Below are 18,701 nucleotides of genomic sequence, written 5' to 3'. Positions count from 1 at the left end.
CAAAATGTGTCAGCCTCAAGAAGAGTAATATTTGCAAGTCCATTTTACATAAAATATTTCTTAATTGACATGTCTGTTTTTAATTTTAAGTTTTTTTTTAAATCGAGAGAGAGAAAGAGAGAGAGAGAGAGAGAGAGAGAGAGAATGAGCAGGGGAGTGGAAGAGAGAGAATCCCAAGCAGGCTGACAGCACAGAGCCTGACGCAAAGCTCAAACTCATGAACCATAAGATCATGACATGAGCCCTAATCAAGAGTCGGATGCTTAATTGATTGAGCCACCCAGGCATCCCACTTAGCTGATGTTTCTTGATTGATTGGTAGTTGATAAATTATCAGTATCTATCAATCCAAAATATACTGTGGTAGATTGCTGCTTAAAAAATAAATGGGAAGGAGTGGATTTTGGCAGATCAATGCTGCCACTGAGAACAAAAAGGAAAACCAAGATAAAACATGTTAATCAGAGAATTGGAAGGGCCATACCTCAGAGAGAAGGAATGTAGCAAAAGTGAACAGATTTCTGCAATCACTTTTATCCAAGGTTCATTGTAACTTTTGTGAATGTGCATAAGGATGAGAATTTAAATTTAGATCCCAGAAAGGGATGCTAATGGAGGACAGAGAAAGAAAAAAAAAAAAAAAACTAAGCTTTTGATAGATATAGGAGGAGCCTCAGGCTTACTGCTGGTTTTATCTCACAACAGTTACCAATTTCTGGAACAGTAGCAATCAGGATACTAAAACCTAAACAGAAAGTTTAAAAGACTGTGAAAAGCTTTAGTAGTCTTGTAAATAGATACCATTAAGAAAAGGTAACCCACAAAGTGAGAGAAAATATTTGCAATGTATCCAACAAAGATTTATAACTAGAATATACAAAGAACTTCTACAAATCAAGAAGAATACATGATATAATCCAATTGAAAACAGATGAATAAAAGATATGAACAAGTGCTTCACAAAGTAACATACCATTTGGCCAAAAATACTAAAGAAAGGTGCTCCGCTTCATTAATCATCAAGAATGTTGGAATTTAAATCACAAACCAATTACCACTACACATACCAAAACAGCTAAAATTTAACAATGTAACGATTTCAAGTACTGAGGACAATGTCGAGCAACTGGAACTCTCCCACGCTGCCCTTAGAACGATAAACTGGAAAAATGCCTGGCCATATCCACTAAAGCTAAGTATATGCATATTTTGATCCCGCTATTTTACTCCTTAGTAAAAACTGGCGCACCTGGGTGACTGAGTCAGTTAGGTGTCTGACTCTTGATGTCGGCTCAGGTCATGATCTCACTATCGTGGGATTGAGCCCTGCGTTGAGATTGAGCCCTGTGCTGACAGGGCAGACCCTGCTTGGGATTCTCTCTCTCTCTGCTTCTCCCCCACCCCCCCAACACACACACCTCAAAAAAATAAACTTTTGAAAATGGGTGATAGGCATCGAGAAGGGCACTTGTAGGGATGAGCACCGAGTGTTGTATCTAAGTGACGAATCACAGGAACCTACCCTCAAAACCAAGAGCACACTATATACACTGTATGTTAGCTAACTTGACAATAAATTATATTAAAAAAATTTTTTTAATTAAACCGTATAGAAATATATCAATATATACCCCATAAGACATGTACAAGTATTTATAATGACACTGTTCATAATATCTCCAAGTTGGAAGCTACCCAACTATCTAACAATAGTAGACTAGATAAATAGTATTTATGTAACAAATAAATACTATTCAGCATTGAGAATGAACAAACTATAATTATATATAACAACGTGGGTAAATCTGATGAAGAGGAAAAGAAGCTAGACCCAAAAGAGTGCATATGTTACGATTTTATTGATAAAAGTTTCAAAAGCAGACAAAATCAGCCTAAGGTGTTAAAAGTCAGGAAACTGGTTATTCTTAGAGGCCTGGCACTAAATTGTAAGGGGACAGAAGAGGAGTTTTGGGATCTGGGTGGTATTCTGCTGGTATTACTTTGTGAAATTTATTCTGCTACATTTTATTTCTATGCATTTTGAAGATGTATTAAAAGTTTGCACTGGAAGGTTTATGTATTGAGAGAGAGAAGCTGCCATTAGCGAGCCCAAGATAACTGTCAGACTAAGTTCAGTATCAAAATCTCAGTGTGCAGTCAATTTATCTGTTGGACAGATACAATTGATTTCTACATTTGTGTCTCTCAAACTACTGAACAAACATTAATTAAATACCTAATTGCTATGCTAGTGGAAAAAACTTAAGTAGAAGATATGATCTCCAATTTCGTGGTATTTACAAAGTATTTACAATCTGTTTGGGGAAATGAGATTAGAGACAAAATTAGCAAATAGAACTTGGAGTCGAAGTCTGAATTCCTCCCTTGACTCTTAGGGGTTTCAAGCTGATTGAGGTTGGAAAATTGCTCCAGACACCAAGATCTCCTTTGAGAACATTTTCTGCTCACAAAATATGCTATTTATTCTCAAGGGTTTTTTTTTTGCACCTATGTTTATGAGGAATATTGAATATTGTAGTTTTCTTTTTTTGTCATGTCTTTGGGTAGCACTGGCCTCATAAATTTGGAAGTATTCCTCCTTCAGTTAGCTAGAGAATTTTTTTGTAGCCTATAACCATTTGGTAGAATTCATCAGTGAAGCCATCTCACTTAGAATTTTCTTTGTGCACAGGTTATCTTAAATAGAAGACCATTTAAGTTATCTAATTCTTGTTGTTGTTTTTTTTTTCATTTTATTTATTTTAGAGAGAGAGAAAGCATGAGCAGAGGAGAGGGACAGTGGGAGAGAGTGAGAATCTCAAGCAGGCTCCACACCCGGTGCAGAGTTGATGCCAGGCTCCATCCCACAACCCCAGGATCATTACCTGAGCAGAAACCAAGAGTCAGATGCTCAGCCGTGTGAGCCAATCAGGCACCCCTTAAGCTACCTAGTTCTTGAATTAGCTTTGGTAGATTGTGACCTTTTAGAAATTTGTCCTTTTAATCTATGCCATCAGATGTATTTAAATAAATGTGTTAATAATTTTTTTTAATAACCTCAAGGTCTGTGATCTATACTGATGTTCTTTTTTTTCCTGATATTTGTCATCTGTATCTGGAAGTTTATTAATTTGATCTCTTCAAAGAACCAGCATTTGGTTTCACTAATTTTCTCTATTTTCTTGTTTTTAATTACTTTTACTTCAACTTTTAAGTTTATTACATGTTTTCTTTTGCTTGCTTTCGATTTAGTTTGCTTTTGTTTTGCTGTTATCGTAAGGTGAAACTTTAGATTTTTCAGTTCAAATCTTTCTTCTTTTCTAATATTTATTTTCTATTGTTTATTTCTATTTTTTATATAGAGAAAACTATAGACAGTGCATTAGCTGTATACCCTAAAGTTTGATATGTTGTGCTTTTTCATGAAATTAAACTATTTTCAAATGACTCTGAGCATTCCCTCTTTGATACAAAAGTTATTTCAAAATATATAGTTTACTTTTCAAATATGTGAGAATTTTTATATTTTTTGTTATTTGTCTCTGGTATAAGCCTATTATTGAGATTTATCATACTTTGATAACCAAAAATATGTTCGATCTCAGTAAATGTCTCGCAAGCACTTGAATGGAATGTGTGTGGTGATGTTATGAAATGGGTTGCTAAGAGTCCATTAAATTGGGCAATTGATGAACTTTTCAGATCTCTACAGTCTTACTACAGATTTCGGATACTTACCATAATTTTTCCGATTTTCTGTCTATTTTTCTGTTAATTATTGACAGAGGAGTGTTGACATCTTTGACTATCTTTATAGATTGGTCTATTTTTTATGTTGAGAGTTCTATCAGGTTTTAAAAATATATTTGAAGCTCTGTAATTGAGTACATAAACACTTAAGATGGTTATATCTTCTGGATGAATTGACCCTCCTCATGGCTTCAGACTTCTTTTGCTTCAGATGAAGGATCTTGTGAAGTAAGTACTGTTTTTTGTCAGTCAGTGGCATCTAATCACCTCCTGCACATCTACCCTATCACAGGTCAAGAGGTAGGGAGGGGCTCTCTTGCCCTGAACCTACTCTGTCTGTGTGAGCACTTGATGACACTCATGGAGAAGAGTTTGTGAGTGAGGCCAAACTCCCCTGTGCCTGTGGCTCTCAGTTTTTCTAAACTGAAATCTTTACCCACTCTTGGCCTTTTAAGTATGTACAATATGGGGCACCTGGGTGGCTCGTCAGTTAAGCATCCAACTCTTCATTTCGGCTCAGGTCATGATCTTGGAGTTCAAGCCCTGCATCAAATTCTGCACTGGCAGTGAGGAGCCTTCTTGGGATTCTCTCCCTCTCTCCTTCTCCCTCTCCCCCTCTCTTTTACTCTCTTTCCCCCTCTCTCTCTCCTTCTATGTCCCTCCCCTGCTCTCTCTCTCAAAACAAATAAATAAAGTTTAAAAAAAAAGTATTTACAGTATCAACTGACTTTTTTTCTTATATACTTCTATGGTAGCCGCATATTCTTCCTGTGCTTTGGCCAAGGTTGAAAGGTCTGTGTCTGTCCTCCTCATGCCAAGGGATCTGTCACTTTTCAGAAGTCAGGTTTCTTTTTTGTCTTGTGACCTCAGCACTCTGATGGCTTTGAGCTAAATGATAAATTTGTAAACCACTGGCTTTCTCTTACTGCTAGGATGGGAGCAACATTCCTTTGCAGCTTTCAGAAGCAGAACTTACCTGCCAGAATTTTGATTGGAATTAAAGTCTAAAGATCAATTTTGGAAGAATTTTCATCTATAGGAGACTTCAAATCCACATATAATTTCTTATCAATTTTTGGAGTGATCAGTTTAAGAATAATTACTGCTTTTATAGTTGTTATAATATTGTTAAGTATACATATTGACTAATGTTGGAGAAAACTGCCTTAATTAAGTCTAGATTTCTTCTGGGGCGATAAGCTGGCAGAAGTAGGGAAAAATGCAGGGGGAGAAAACACGATACCCTCTTTTTTCTTATTTCATATGACATCATAATACCTGTTCAAAGTCAAATGGCGTCTGGTTAACTGCAGATACTGGGCTATAACACAGGTTGTGTTCCCCACCCCCCCTAACCCCGTTGGGGTCTATCCACTACACATTTCATATATTGATTTACCTTGAAAAGATCCCTTGGGTTTTCTTTTTTAATGTTTATTAATTTGAGAGAGAGAACACTAGTGGGAGAGGGACAGAGAGAGGGGAGAGAGAGAATCCCAAGATGGCTCCATACTGTCATCACAGAGCCCGATGCAGATCTCACCAACCATGAGACCATGACCTGTCAAAATCAATAGTTGGACACTTAACTGACTGAGCCATTCAGGCACCCCTCTCTCTTTCATTTTTTTTAAGTTTACTTATTTATTTTGAGAGGGAAAAGAGTGAGTGCACATGAGCAGGGGAGGGATAGAGAGAAAGGGAGAGAGAATTCTAAGCAGGCTCCTCAATGTCAGTACAGAGCCCAACATGGGGCTCGAAGTCATGAACTGTAAGATCATGACCTGAGCCAAAATCAAGAGTTGGATGCTTAACCCAATTCTTATTTTAACATTTTTTAATGTTTATTTATTTTAATTGTTTATTTTTGAGACAGAGCGCAAGTGAGAGAGGGGCAGAGAGAGAGAGACACACACACATACAGAATCTGAAGCAGGCTCCAGGCTCTTAGCAGTCAGCAAAGGGCTTGATGAGGGGCTCAAACTCACAGACTGGAGATCATGACCTGAGCCAAAGTTGGATGCCTAATCAACTGAGCCACCCAAGTGTTCCCCACTTCTTATTTTAAAAAAATATATAATCATACAATTTTTTCAGAATGCCAAGCATGTCAATGAGTTCATGATTTTTCAAATTTCTAATTTCTCTTTCTATTGCTGAACTTTCAACTCTAGATATTTGTGTTGAATCCTTTGCTGAAAAGGAGGTCTTTACTTCTATAGAGTTTATTCATATTCACCTTTGTCAGCATTTTCACTGGCACTACCATTCTTTGTCATTTTTTTCTTATACATGTTTGTATTCAAGATTGTTTTTGAGATCTTACCACTAGAGAAATTGTTCTTTCTTGTATCAAAGTGAGTAAGAAGCCTTTAAAATTAAGTAGTCTGGCAGACAGTCTTTGCCATTCTCTACTTGCATTTGAAGTCACTGAAATTGGAAGACTAAGGCTAGGTTTTAAGTTAGTTAGCTGGGCATCTTATAACTCAAGTAAATATAACCAGTGTCACAGAGGAAGCTCAATAGCATAAGCTGGAAATCAGGATACAGATGTGCAGGAAAGGGGACATTAGAACTAATGAGGAGACAAATTCCTCTATGGAAGGACAAATCCCTGGGAGTTAACATTCAATGCAATGAAATAAAGTAGCTGTTGTCTCAATATCTTCTGAGTTAGTGCTTTCTTTCAACATAGTAAATGAAGTTTGTCCACTCTTCATTTAAGATATTTATGGATTTCTGATGGATTTTTTTGAAGGAAAAGAAGTGTTGAACAGAAAATAGTAAAAAAAAAAAATAGCAATTTGCAAAAAAAAAAAAATATTTATGGGACAAGATTTCAATCAAACTGTCTGACTCTACAGCAGGGTTTAGCAAATGAAAGCCCAAAGGCTAAATCTGATCTGCCACTATTTTTGTAAATAAAGTCATATTGAGGCACAGCCATGTCTATTCTATCCTCCATGTGTATCCACAGAGATGTTTTAAACTTGAAATTGAATTTTGTCCTTGCTTATTAAAAACCTTCCAGAATCTTTCTGTTGCTCCAAAATCCTTATATGGCACATAAAGCTATTCAAAATATGGTCCCTGCACAATTAAGCAGACCATACATTTATCACTGTTTTTTTTTTATTTTGTATTTATTTCTTATATTCTGTATTTCAGTCATTCATTTATTGTATTTATTCTCTTGTTTCTGGGCCTTCACACATACCCTTCTTTTTGGTCCCAACGGACTTATCCTTTCAGTCCTATCATATAACTCATCCCTTGGGAAAGACTCAGATACCCAAGAGTTCTACATGCTCCCATAAAACCCAGAAAATCTACTGCCAACAATGATCATGCTATTGTTTATTTTGTTTGTGGTATATATCAGTGGTTGGTAAACTATAGCCCATAGGCCAAATCTATACTGCTGTTTGAATGGTCTATGACCTAAGAATAGTTTTTACATTTTTAAAGTGTCTTAAGTCAAAAGAAAAGCGATGTTTCAGGGCACCTGGGTGGCTCAGTTGGTTAAGCATCTTACTCTTAATTTTGGCTCAGGTCATGATCTCATAGTTTGGGATTCTATCTCTCCCTCTCTCTGCTCCTCCCTTGCTTGTGCTCTCTCTCTCTCTCTCTCTCTCTCTCTCAAAATGAATAAATAAACTTAAAAAAAAAGTGGTATTTCATGACATACAGAAAATTATATGAAAATCAAATTTTATGGTTCATAAATATAATGTTATTGGAGCCTGGCCACACTCATTTGCTTATATAATTATCATACATTGGGGAAGGTGTCATAGGAACAAAGGGAAAATACTATCCCACGCCCCATAGACTTCGGTATTCACAATACCTTCCTCAGTGTGTGGCCCATAAAAAACACTCACTAGTTATTTATAAGTGAAACTATTTTGCCCCCAAATCAGTTGCAGTTAAGCAGAGAATCCAGTCAGATTTTCCAGTTCCTAGCCAAGCACTCTTTGCTCCTAGAGTAGGCTTCCTTCCCTACGATTATAGAACAATATTATTCTTAGAGTAATTATCGAATTAAAATTCCTTCCAGTTTCTTCTAGTCTTGGATGGTACCTAGGCTGCAAGCTCTAAAATGCTGAACTGTTCATAAACAACCTCCCTTGTTATGGCCACAAAGGGTAAATAATGATAGACAAGCACTTCTGCTCAAAGCTTGGCTTTAAAATAGCATTTTGATAAATTCAGGCACACCTCAAAAGCGCAGCTTATGGAAAAAGTATATCAAAGCAAGCACCATGATTAACCATATCCAGATGAGAGAAAAATGTGTTGACATTTCAGCAAGAATGGTTTCAATTCAAGCCCCCCCCCCAAAATCCCCATTTATACTTTCTAGTCAGCCAAAATTTCCAGCTGCATGGATTCTCTAGTGAATGAACAGGCCAGCACGTAGAATAAGGTCACTAAAGAATGTGCCAGTAATCACAAACTGTAATTAAGCGGTAATGGCCTCAACCTGAAGCTTTCTTCAGGATTAATGAATACCTGAGAAGCTAGTGGCCTGAGGCAGCACTCATTCTGTCCAGGATGCCCTGGGATAATGTGAGTGCTATAAACAAATGTGTTTCCAGCTTAAATCATCCCCTAAAGTTACCTTTTCCACTTCTATGTCACAGAATTAGATTTTTTTTATGGCATTCATTGTGGAAAAAAAACCCACAAGTTTAATCAAGAAAAGAGAAAGAAAGAATTGAAATTCAAAACCAGTAGAGATTTCTTTTGGGTAGTGGGGGATGGTGAGTGTGAACTATATTTAGAATATTCAGACTTCATTTTCAGCTTTGCTATGAAACATAGGGGTAAGAATATTTATTACATGCCAGATTGTACACATAAATTTATCACTTAGTAAATATGAATTATAATTATTATCAATAACTGTTATAATCATCATTACTATGGCTTTTAATGCCTTAGCTTAACTAATGAGAAGAGAGTCTGGAGCAAGTAGAACATCAGGTTAGTAAGTAAGGCAACTATCAAAATATGAGCCATCATTTATTTGCTGCTTACTCTAAGGCAGGTAGCGTCATTTCCTCTGTGGGCTGAGCATCATTATCTCCCTTTTATAGGTAAGGAATCTGGGGATCGTGGAGATTAAGTAACTTGTCCTAGGTCATTCTAATTAGTGTAGAGGTTAGGATTGAAGCCTAGGTTCTTCTGACTTTAAGACCCAAACCCAAACCACTATGCGCTCTGACCTCACTGATATGAAAGGTCTCGATCAATCATTTGGAAATGATGAGATAGATTTGTCAGGGTGACATTTCCAATCGAGAAATGAAGCTAGTGGTGAATGATTGAAGTCATTAACATGATTTTAAGGGAAACTGCTATGTGTATCAGAGGTCTTAGCTGGGAAAAATTCAGGAGTGACAGAGATATTTAATGTAGAAATCTGCTCTGTATCATATATCATATCATATCATATCATATCATATCATATCATATAATATCATATCATATCTCTTGGTATGAATGTAGAAGCCCTGACACAACCACAGTTTCCAAAGCATACCCCACAGTCCCACTAGCCACACCAGAGTCCACCATGTCTGAAATTTCTTTTTTTTTAATTTTTTTTAATGTTTATTTTTGACAGAGAGAGAGACAGAGCATGAGCAGGGGAGGGGCAGAGAGAAAGGGAGACACAGAATCGAAAGCAGGCTCCAGGCTCTGAGCTGCCAGCACAGAGCCCGATGCAGGGCTCAAACTCACAGACCGCAAGATCATGACCTGAGCCGAAGTCGGATGCTCAACCGACTGAGCCACCCAGGTGCCCCTGAAATTTCTTTAATAAAAGACTGAGCTCCTATTTTTTAAATGAGAGGTTTAATATGTAAACATGACTAAGAAAAATACCAAGTAAACATATCTGGAAAAGTACCATTTCCTGAAATGGGAAAAACTGCTATTAGCACTTTTCTTAAAGGAAAAGTGCAGGAGGCTATTTTACCACTTGAGGAATTAAGTACTGGATTATAAAAAAAAAAAAAATCCTATGTATTCTAAAATAAGGAGGGGAGTGGTAAGGAAGGGGCTATTTATTTCTCTGCCACAGAAAAAACATGGAACAGATAAAGTAACCAGATACCTGCTTCCCTATTTTCATCTCACTGGTCCCAAAGTGGGTGGCTGGGCATTCCTTCCTCCTTCCTCAGGATGGATGGTCTAGATGACAGAGGGGACACAAAATATTCTTTGACGAACTAGTTGACTTCACTGAGCCTGTATTTTCAGGTGTGTCTTGTCCTTTTAGGGGAAGTGACAGGTTATAGTAGGGTCTCAGAGCCTCCTCCAAAGACACAAAATGTGAGGAGTCCATTTCACCTCCAAACTTCCTCTGACCCCGTGTAATAAGCAGATCTGATCCAAGATGTCCCTTTCTCCCAAGGATGTTACGTTACTATCTCAACTGATGTAGCTTACCTAGGAAGACAACCTTTGGCAAAATTCAAGCAAACAAAACCTTTTCTAGAGAGGTCTCAAATACTAGAGCATAATTAGGTTTGGACTATGCTATGCTTTATGAGACAAAACATACTCATGTTCTAAACTAAACTTGATGTGACCTCTGCCATTCTTTTTCCAAGGAGAGAAAATTTAAGAGGAAATTATCAGTACAGCTGAGCCTGCTTTATCTTCCTTCTTTTTCAAAGTCAGATAACCACAGACACAACTAGAAAAATCTATTCAGGCAGGAATTACCAAATTAGGAGAGTAAAGCATAGTGAACAGAGAGAAAAGAGTGAAGTCATGGACACAGGTGACTAATTTTACCTACTTTGTAATAAATAGGGAGTCTTGCAGAGTTTTAGAAGCATATTATTATCTTACTTTTCAAGCACAATGGCCAAGATGGCAGGACAGAAGAGTGGCGAATGTTTGTAATGAGTAAAGCCTGTTTGGAATACTGACATTGAGGCAATAATGAGAAAAGAAAAGAGGGGAGACAGGCGGATAAAGAGAGAAAAAGAGAGTTACTAAAGACTTTTAATAAGAGTCACTGAATTTCATATCTTTGCTGAATTATGAACCACATACAAACTAAGGTCAGGCCCTATCTAAGCCCCACTGCTAGTTCAGATTCATCCCACCCCCATCCCCCAAGGCCTGGGCTCCCCTGGTGCAAGACGAATGTTCAAGGAGGGAGAGAAAGGAAAGAAGAAAATCCATTCTCAGCATCTGGTTGCAGAACATAGGAGAAAACAGCACAGTGATTCTGTGCCAGCAATATCCATCGCAGCCAGCCCACTCAACTGACACAGTTACCTAAAGAGCATGGCCATGACGCTTAACTGTCAGTTCTGGAATTAGCAAAAGACCCCAGATGGGAATTCACTAACTGGTTTCCCAGGAGGTTCAGGGAGTAAAACTCTGTCATCTCTACAATTGTAGACAGTCCTATCCCTCTTAACTTTCTTCTCTAAGCTATTTCTAATTTGATGATTCACAGTGAGAGGTATACATTTGAATTGTCTGTAAAACTTTGGGGAGGGGCAGGGTGGTAATGCATATCCTCTCCCTATTCCAGATCTAAAGAGTAAGAATGCTTAGGAGGAGGGGTATCTGTATGTTTATTAAAAATAAAAGATTAAAATGACTCTGAAGCACATGCCAAGTTAAGAACCAGTGTCTTAATTTCCTTGGTCTTTCTTCAACTGATAAAATCCAAAATATCCTCTCCATCTCAGCTACTCTTTGGGATATATTGGTTTTCAATCTTGCTTTTAAGACAATGACACCTAGTAAGGAACATAAAATTCCAAACTGAACTACCACCTCCCTATTCTATTAATGCAGCCTAAGATAGTATTTCTTCTCCTCTCAACATTAGCAAAAACTTCTAGGCTTTTACATATCTCTTTCACTTGTTTGATCCTGTGCTGCTGTATGGGATGAGGTTCTTACAGAGAGGTCCTTCAATAGCCCTTAAGACTATATTGCTGAAGACCAAACTGCCTAATGCATCTACTCCCCTTCTTGTACATGTCTTATAGCTTCTGGTCTGCCACAAGCTCTTGTTTCCAAGTCAGGCTATGTAATTTATGGCTTCTTCTTCTATCTTCTCTCGACCTTCGATGAAAAAGGAAGAAACTGCATCACAATTCCATCTGCTGAGATCAATTTGAATCAAGATTCCAGTGTTCACAGTATATTCCAAATCCATTCTATTTGCATATTGATCAGCCTCTCAGAAATCTCTTGATCCATAATCTTGATTAAGATGTTGAGGGCATGTTATTATCAAGCCTATTACAGATCAATAATTGCCTAACACTTCCCTCCTTCCAAAGGGTGAAATCAATAAAAGAATTCACAAGGAAAAATATCCATCAATAACTTGGATGCTCTACAGGTCAGACTCACAGAATCGAATCACCTTATCCTCTAGGATACAGCCTCTTGATGTATAATGTTTCTCCTTTGTAAAAAGTCATGCTAGAAAGATTTTATAGCTCTTGAAGGAAATAGTTATGAGATACTATCATAAACTAGTTTATATCAGAGCCTTGCTGAAACCACAGGTAAATAATTTATTACTGAATTAAAATAAAAATGATGCCACACACCTTAACATCCATCCATCCATCCATTCATTCAATTAATGGATACTTATAGAACACTATGCATCAGACAGGCATTATGCTAAGCATGGAAAAGAGAATGAGGGCCAAGACAGAGCTATTCCCTTACATCAAAGAGCTAAAAGTCCAACAGGGGAAGAGAGACATCAAAGGAGAAATAATAAAAAATTATCCTATCTAGACTAATGAGGAGTCCTTCTACTACATTAGACTCCATCACTATGACACCATATAATGAGAAGTATATACGCTGTTGAATTTTAAAATGCTTGTGGATACACACATTTGAAAGGAATATAGAGAAACTAGAATGGTTGCAAGAGAGCACTTCCTGGATGCTGACGTGACTTGAAATAATGCTATATGAAAAGCAACTATAGGAATGGAGATGATTAGTCTAAAGTGGAATGAACATTTTAGTCACCAGACCTCTGATGGTTGGAATGTGGCAAAGGGAGATGACCTTGTTTATAGGGTCTTAGGGAGTTGAACAGAGAACAACGATTAGGAAGCCAGATTCCATCTCAAAAGAAGAAATGTTTTTATATCAGGATTGTATCCAGATTGAGTGCGCTTCTCAAGAAACAATGAGATTTCCATTAGTGGATTATTTCATCACACATTGTCTCCTCTCTTACAAGGATATTTCAGAAGATTTACAATTAAAAACTGGGCAGTTGGATTAGAGGGTTAAAAACCCTCCCAGACCTGAAGCCCTCTATGCCGGAGTCCAGCTCCAGCAGGTCCAGGGGTTCCCGGAGGATGAATGACATCAGCGAAAAAGTGAAAAAAAAATAAAAAATAAAAATAAAAGTGGACACAGACAACAGCAGTGTGTTGAACTGGCCGCTTTATTGTGACAAATGTGGCATTATATTTGTTAGCAATTTCCTTGTAGCATGCATCATCTATGTGTTCTGGCATTACCTAATTCTAAAAATGTTCCTATATGTAATCACCCTTTAAGGAATAACACGGTTATTTTCTCATAATGCTCCCTCCTGCCCTTTGCTTATTGATTAATTTCTTACATTACTTTCATTATGTATCTATGTTTATCTATAATCTATAAAGCATTTGTTTTGCTGTTTTCATGAAAGGTCATCTATCTCTCAACACCTCAAGTGGAACAGTTACAGGGACATGACCTCTTAGTTGTTTCCCTGAACCATTTGTGGCTTGAGGAACAAAAGTATTCGCCTCAGTCCGAGGTGCCAGGAGGGGGCCAAGAGGGCCTTAGAAACCCACGCCTTATGCATTCTCAGAAAGACAATGCACCTAGGAACTAATGAGCCATTCTGTACCTTAACCTACTAGGTTCAATCATCATCTGGAACGCCTTCTGGGGGCCAAGTGGGTCTAGGGATGGAGTAACTTGTGCCCATAGATACACTCCTTTGTTGCCGGAGTGGGGCTTTTAAATCCATTTATTCCTCCTTTGCTGGCAAACGTATGAGGCTACCCTTCCTTTAGGTAGAGGAGTCTTTATAGGGGGTGGAAAGGGCTAAACGTAGGGCTGCACAATTTCCTTGCAGAGCCTTATTTCCTTCCCCAATGGTTCTTTTCCCAGGGGGCCTGTCGAGGGCAATTCCCCAACAGACAATTCCCCAGGTACTTTTATTAAGGCCAAATTACATAAAAGCAGGAGTACAAGAAGCTTCACTGTTGGTGAGCCGCCTGCAGTCCCGATCCATCCACTGCCCGGGCCCTGCCATCAGGCTGGTTGGATAGCTCGGCTTCCGGCACCTATAAGTCATATTTTATATATTTTAAACTGCTTGATATATACAGAATAAAACCCTGACCTCTTAAACATGTTAACTATCTCTTAATTATAATGCCAAATTTCTGTTATTTCCTTTTAATGGACTATTCAACCTTGTTATTTTATACTATGGGGATACATTTTATTTATTTATTTATTTTTATTTATTTATTTTTTAATTTTTTTAACTTTTATTTATTTTGGGGACAGAGAGAGACAGAACATGAACGGGGGAGGGGCAGAGAGAGAGGGAGACACAGAATCGGAAACAGGCTCCAGGCTCTGAGCCGTCAGCCCAGAGCCCGACGCGGGGCTTGAACTCACAGACCGCGAGATCGTGACCTGGCTGAAGTCGGACGCTTAACCGACTGCGCCACCCAGGCGCCCCTATGGGGATACATTTTAAATTATAAATTAAGCCCTAATAATTCACTTTAACGTGAAGTTTTGTGACTATTTTAAACACGTTTTAAAAATAGGAAAAAGCTTAGTGACAACACTTCTGCTAATGAGAAGGAGGTGAAGGCCAAATTTCTCAGATTATTGTTTTCCAGCAATAATGCAACTGGTTTACCTTGGAGAAAGTAGTGGAGTTTGAAGGAAGGTCCTGTGACTGGACAGAAGAAAATCTGAAGAAAGACATATCTAAATGTCTATTAGAGTCTTTAACATTGTTCTGTGAAGATGACAGCCAGGCCCAGGAAATCATTAAGAAGCTGGAGAAGAATATAATGTTCCTTAGCCAGTGTACAGCATGAGAAGCCAGGAGGGCTTAGATATTGGGAGCTATTAATCAGGCAAGCCAGGTTAGTAAAGCAGTTGAAATGATGACTCAGCAGGGAGAAAATCTGAAAAATAATGCATGCCAAAAAGCATGCTGAACTAGAAGAACCAAAATGGGTTCTTTTGCAAAATGAAAGGTCTTTTAACTTTCTTGTCAATGAAGATGACTGCCAAGTTCAAAAAAAAGTTCAACTTTTTTAAACATCAAGCCATTTTCTCTTTGAAGAGTGACCACCATCTCTTTACTCAGAAATATTGGAAATTCAGGAATGGTGACTGGGATGGTCAAACAGTTGGCGTTTTGGGGGATCATAACAAAGAGAGCACCATCCCTCATTACAAGGATTTATAAACACCTATTCCTGGGCAGATGCTGAAGAAGAAAAATGTGAACTAAAAACTAAAGGTGACTTGGAACCATCTGAAGAAGAAACAGTAGAAAAGGACAAGAATGCCACATTAAGTCTTTCTGCAAAGAGAAATAATCCATGAAAATGGTCTATCTCGTGTTTTTATGACATGATAGCTCCCTGAACAAATCTCAAGACTTCCACCAGAAAGACTACTAAGGAGTGCCTGGGTGGCTCAGTAAGTTAAGCGACTCACTCTTGATTTTGGCTCAGGTCATGATCTCATGGTTTGTGAGTTTAAACCCCACATAGGATTCCTTGCTGACAGTGTGGAGCCTGCTTGGCATTCTCCTCTCCCTCTCTGTCTCTCTCTTTGCCCCTCCCCTGCTTGCGCTCTCTCTCTCTCTGAAAAATAAACTTAAAAAACAAAACAAAACAAAAAGACTACTAAGGCACTTTGGCTTTTGTTGTATTCATTGCACTGTTTGCAGCTTTGATGGGCTTCCTCATAGTCCAGTTTCCCCAAATGTCTCTGGATGCTGCTCCCACAGAGGATGGGGACTCCTGGATGTCTGTAGAACACATCGTGCATCCATTTCTCAGACTTTGACACAATGAGCCACCACCAGTGCACCTACAGCACATCCTAATATGCATATCTTGATTTCTAAAGTTTCAGTATAGGAACTTCATAAATTAGTAACTTTCAGCTGGGAAATTATAGCATGGAACCAGAGGTCCTCAGAATTGTTATAAGATATTTTACATTTCCTTTTTATGAGATTACTTCCCCAATTAAAATACAATGGGGGGGTTATTATTTTAATAAGCTTTTTGAGAAAGAGATACATAAGATATATATTATTTGTTAAAATTTATCAAAATAAATAAGCATTAAAATCTTAAAAAGAAAGAAAGAAAAGAAAAAGCTCTTTTGAAACCTGTGTCAGATCTCTACAAGTAAACCCTAGCCTCTTTAAGAAACTACACAAAGTTGCCATCACTCAATTTCTGAAACTCCTATTTAGAAATTACCTTCAATAGCCCATTCTATTGAATAGCTTCACTGGTAGTAAATTATAACCCTCTGAGGTGCATGTTTTGAAGTAGCCAAAAGTCATTTAAAGTTAACTTCTGAGAAATAATATTATGATAACCAAGATTAATAAATTATTACCTATTTTCCCAGCCTTAAATTTCATTTCTTCTTTCTGTGGAATTCGCATGTAATTCCCCTCCTATGGCTATATTTTCACCCTCTCCAAGGACAAGTGTCCTTGTCTTTCTATAAAATATAATTGAAATATTTTGTTAATACTTCATTTCAGGAATTGCTTAACCCTATTCCATAGGATGTATCTAAGTCACCCTGGAGCCTTTAAAAAACCATTGAGGATTCACTCGATCTTAGTAGATCCTGGGAATCTCTATTTTGAAAAAGCTACTTCTAATCACTCTGATACTTGACCGAGTGAGGGACTCTATGTTCTATCATCTTATTCCAACCACATTTTTGCCTTCATCCCACCATTTTTTGAACAATAGATTCCTGTAGGGAAAAAGCAAAGAATTTGAAATCCTGAACACATGGATTTAAACCCCACACGCATGGTTAACTAGCTGACTATAGGCAAGGACAACTCTTCTGAACAGGGATATATTAATAGTTAATCTGAAGAACTACTGTAAGAGTCAAATTAGATCATGTATGTAAAGCACCCAGCATAGTCAGTGGCATATAGGAGTTTAATAAAAAGCAGCAATAATTGTCAATTTCCCATCCCTACTCAACTCTACATGTTAAACTCCATTTCTCTAATAATTTATTAAATTACAAATGAACTTGAAGGTACCACAGGTATCCATAGAGACTTCAAGCTCTTGTCATCATTCTCAAAAACACTGACTCCCATCTAAGTGAACTTGGTCCCTTGAAAACAATGAGATATTATTGGGAAATACGAGAATATTAGTGCTTACATAAGAAAAATAGAAACTTTAGCAGATAAATAATTTACTTTAACTTATAAAAACCATAAGAAAAGTTGAGCATTGAATTAATATATAACAATTTCACAATCTAACTTCAATCTTATTCCTTCTGAATATGACCTTTGAGTTCCAAAAATATCCATTTTTGTGGGAAAGGGTACAGTTAATACTGTGCACCCTAAATTTGGAACTTCCATTCCTTTAATCCTAGGGGGGGATAAATGTTTCAAAAGGAAGCTTACTGCTTAAGTTTCTGACTCTTCTCAAATAAATATTAGGAGTGAGTACCAGAGTTCAGAAACTGCTAATATGGGTTTGCTTTTAAAAACTTCAACTTACTCATATAGGCTTTTGTTTGTCTACCTCTGCCAGAAATCTAAATGCAGGAAAAACCAGAATGTATATGCTTGGTCATAATTCTTGCCATAGTTTTCTTGCTGGTCACCTGCAATCCCATTTCTTATACAGTTGCTCTATTAAGGCTTCTGGTTAACACGCAACCTAGAACATAGTGTTTAATAAATATCTATTGACTCTATAAATGAGTAAATGGGTGCTATGGACCTATGGAACAGGTATTTAAAACAACCTCTAAAGGGAAAGAAGAGTTTTGGGAAGAGATTAAATAAGAGTTGAGTCTTGAGAATGAATGGAAGTTTACTGGGAGGATGTGAAACATTGTGAGAAAATAGCCAGACAGAGAGAACTACATGAGTTCAAAAAGAAGAAAGAGCATCTTTATTGTGAGGACCCACAAGCAATTATTCAAAGCACGAGTTGGAGATAAACCTTGAAGCACGAGTTGAAGAAGTATGCAGGACCCAGATGATGAATGATTTTGATGTCACATTAAGAAATTTAAACTTTACCCTCTAGGTAATGGTTAGTTACTTAATACAGTAGAAATATTTTTTAAATTTTTTTAATGTTTATTTTTGAGAGAGAGAAAGGAGAGAGAATGGGGGAGGGGCAGAGAGAGAAGGACACAGAGAATCCAAAGCAGGCTCCAGGCTCAAAGCTGTCAGCACAGAGCCCAGTGCGGGACTCCAACTCACGAACAATGAGATCATGACCTGAGCCAAAGTCGGACACTTAACCAACAGAGCCACCCAGGCACCCCTAGAAATATTTTAAGGAATGAAATAATTTGATCAAATAAATGCTTGGTTTTTTATGGATCACTCTAGTAGATATATGTTGGATGGATTTGAGGAGAACAGGGAATGAGACTTGAGTATGGTAAAATGTTCAATAAAGATTTGTTGAAATAATGAAGGTGAAATAAGGACAGTAGTGATATTAACAATTACCAGCATAATATAAAATTACACAAGTCAACATAAAAAAACAAACAAACAAATAAATATAATCCAATTAAAAATGGGCAGAACATGTGAACACACATTTCTCCAAAGAGGACATCCAGATGGCCACAGACACATG

The 18,701-nt window shown here is 37.5% G+C and overlaps 1 pseudogene; it reads left to right on the top strand.

Moving 5' to 3' along the window:
• The window catches only part of LOC123610355, a 45,918-nt pseudogene extending 29,952 nt beyond the window's left edge, over positions 1–15,966 (top strand).
• The last annotated feature ends 2,735 nt before the right edge of the window (positions 15,967–18,701 follow it).

This window comes from Leopardus geoffroyi, chromosome C2 (assembly GCF_018350155.1).
Source record: "Leopardus geoffroyi isolate Oge1 chromosome C2, O.geoffroyi_Oge1_pat1.0, whole genome shotgun sequence".
In the NCBI taxonomy this organism is placed as follows: Eukaryota; Metazoa; Chordata; class Mammalia; order Carnivora; family Felidae; genus Leopardus; species Leopardus geoffroyi.
Note: the sequence above shows the minus strand (reverse complement) of the source record. Positions and strands in the feature narration are given on the sequence as shown.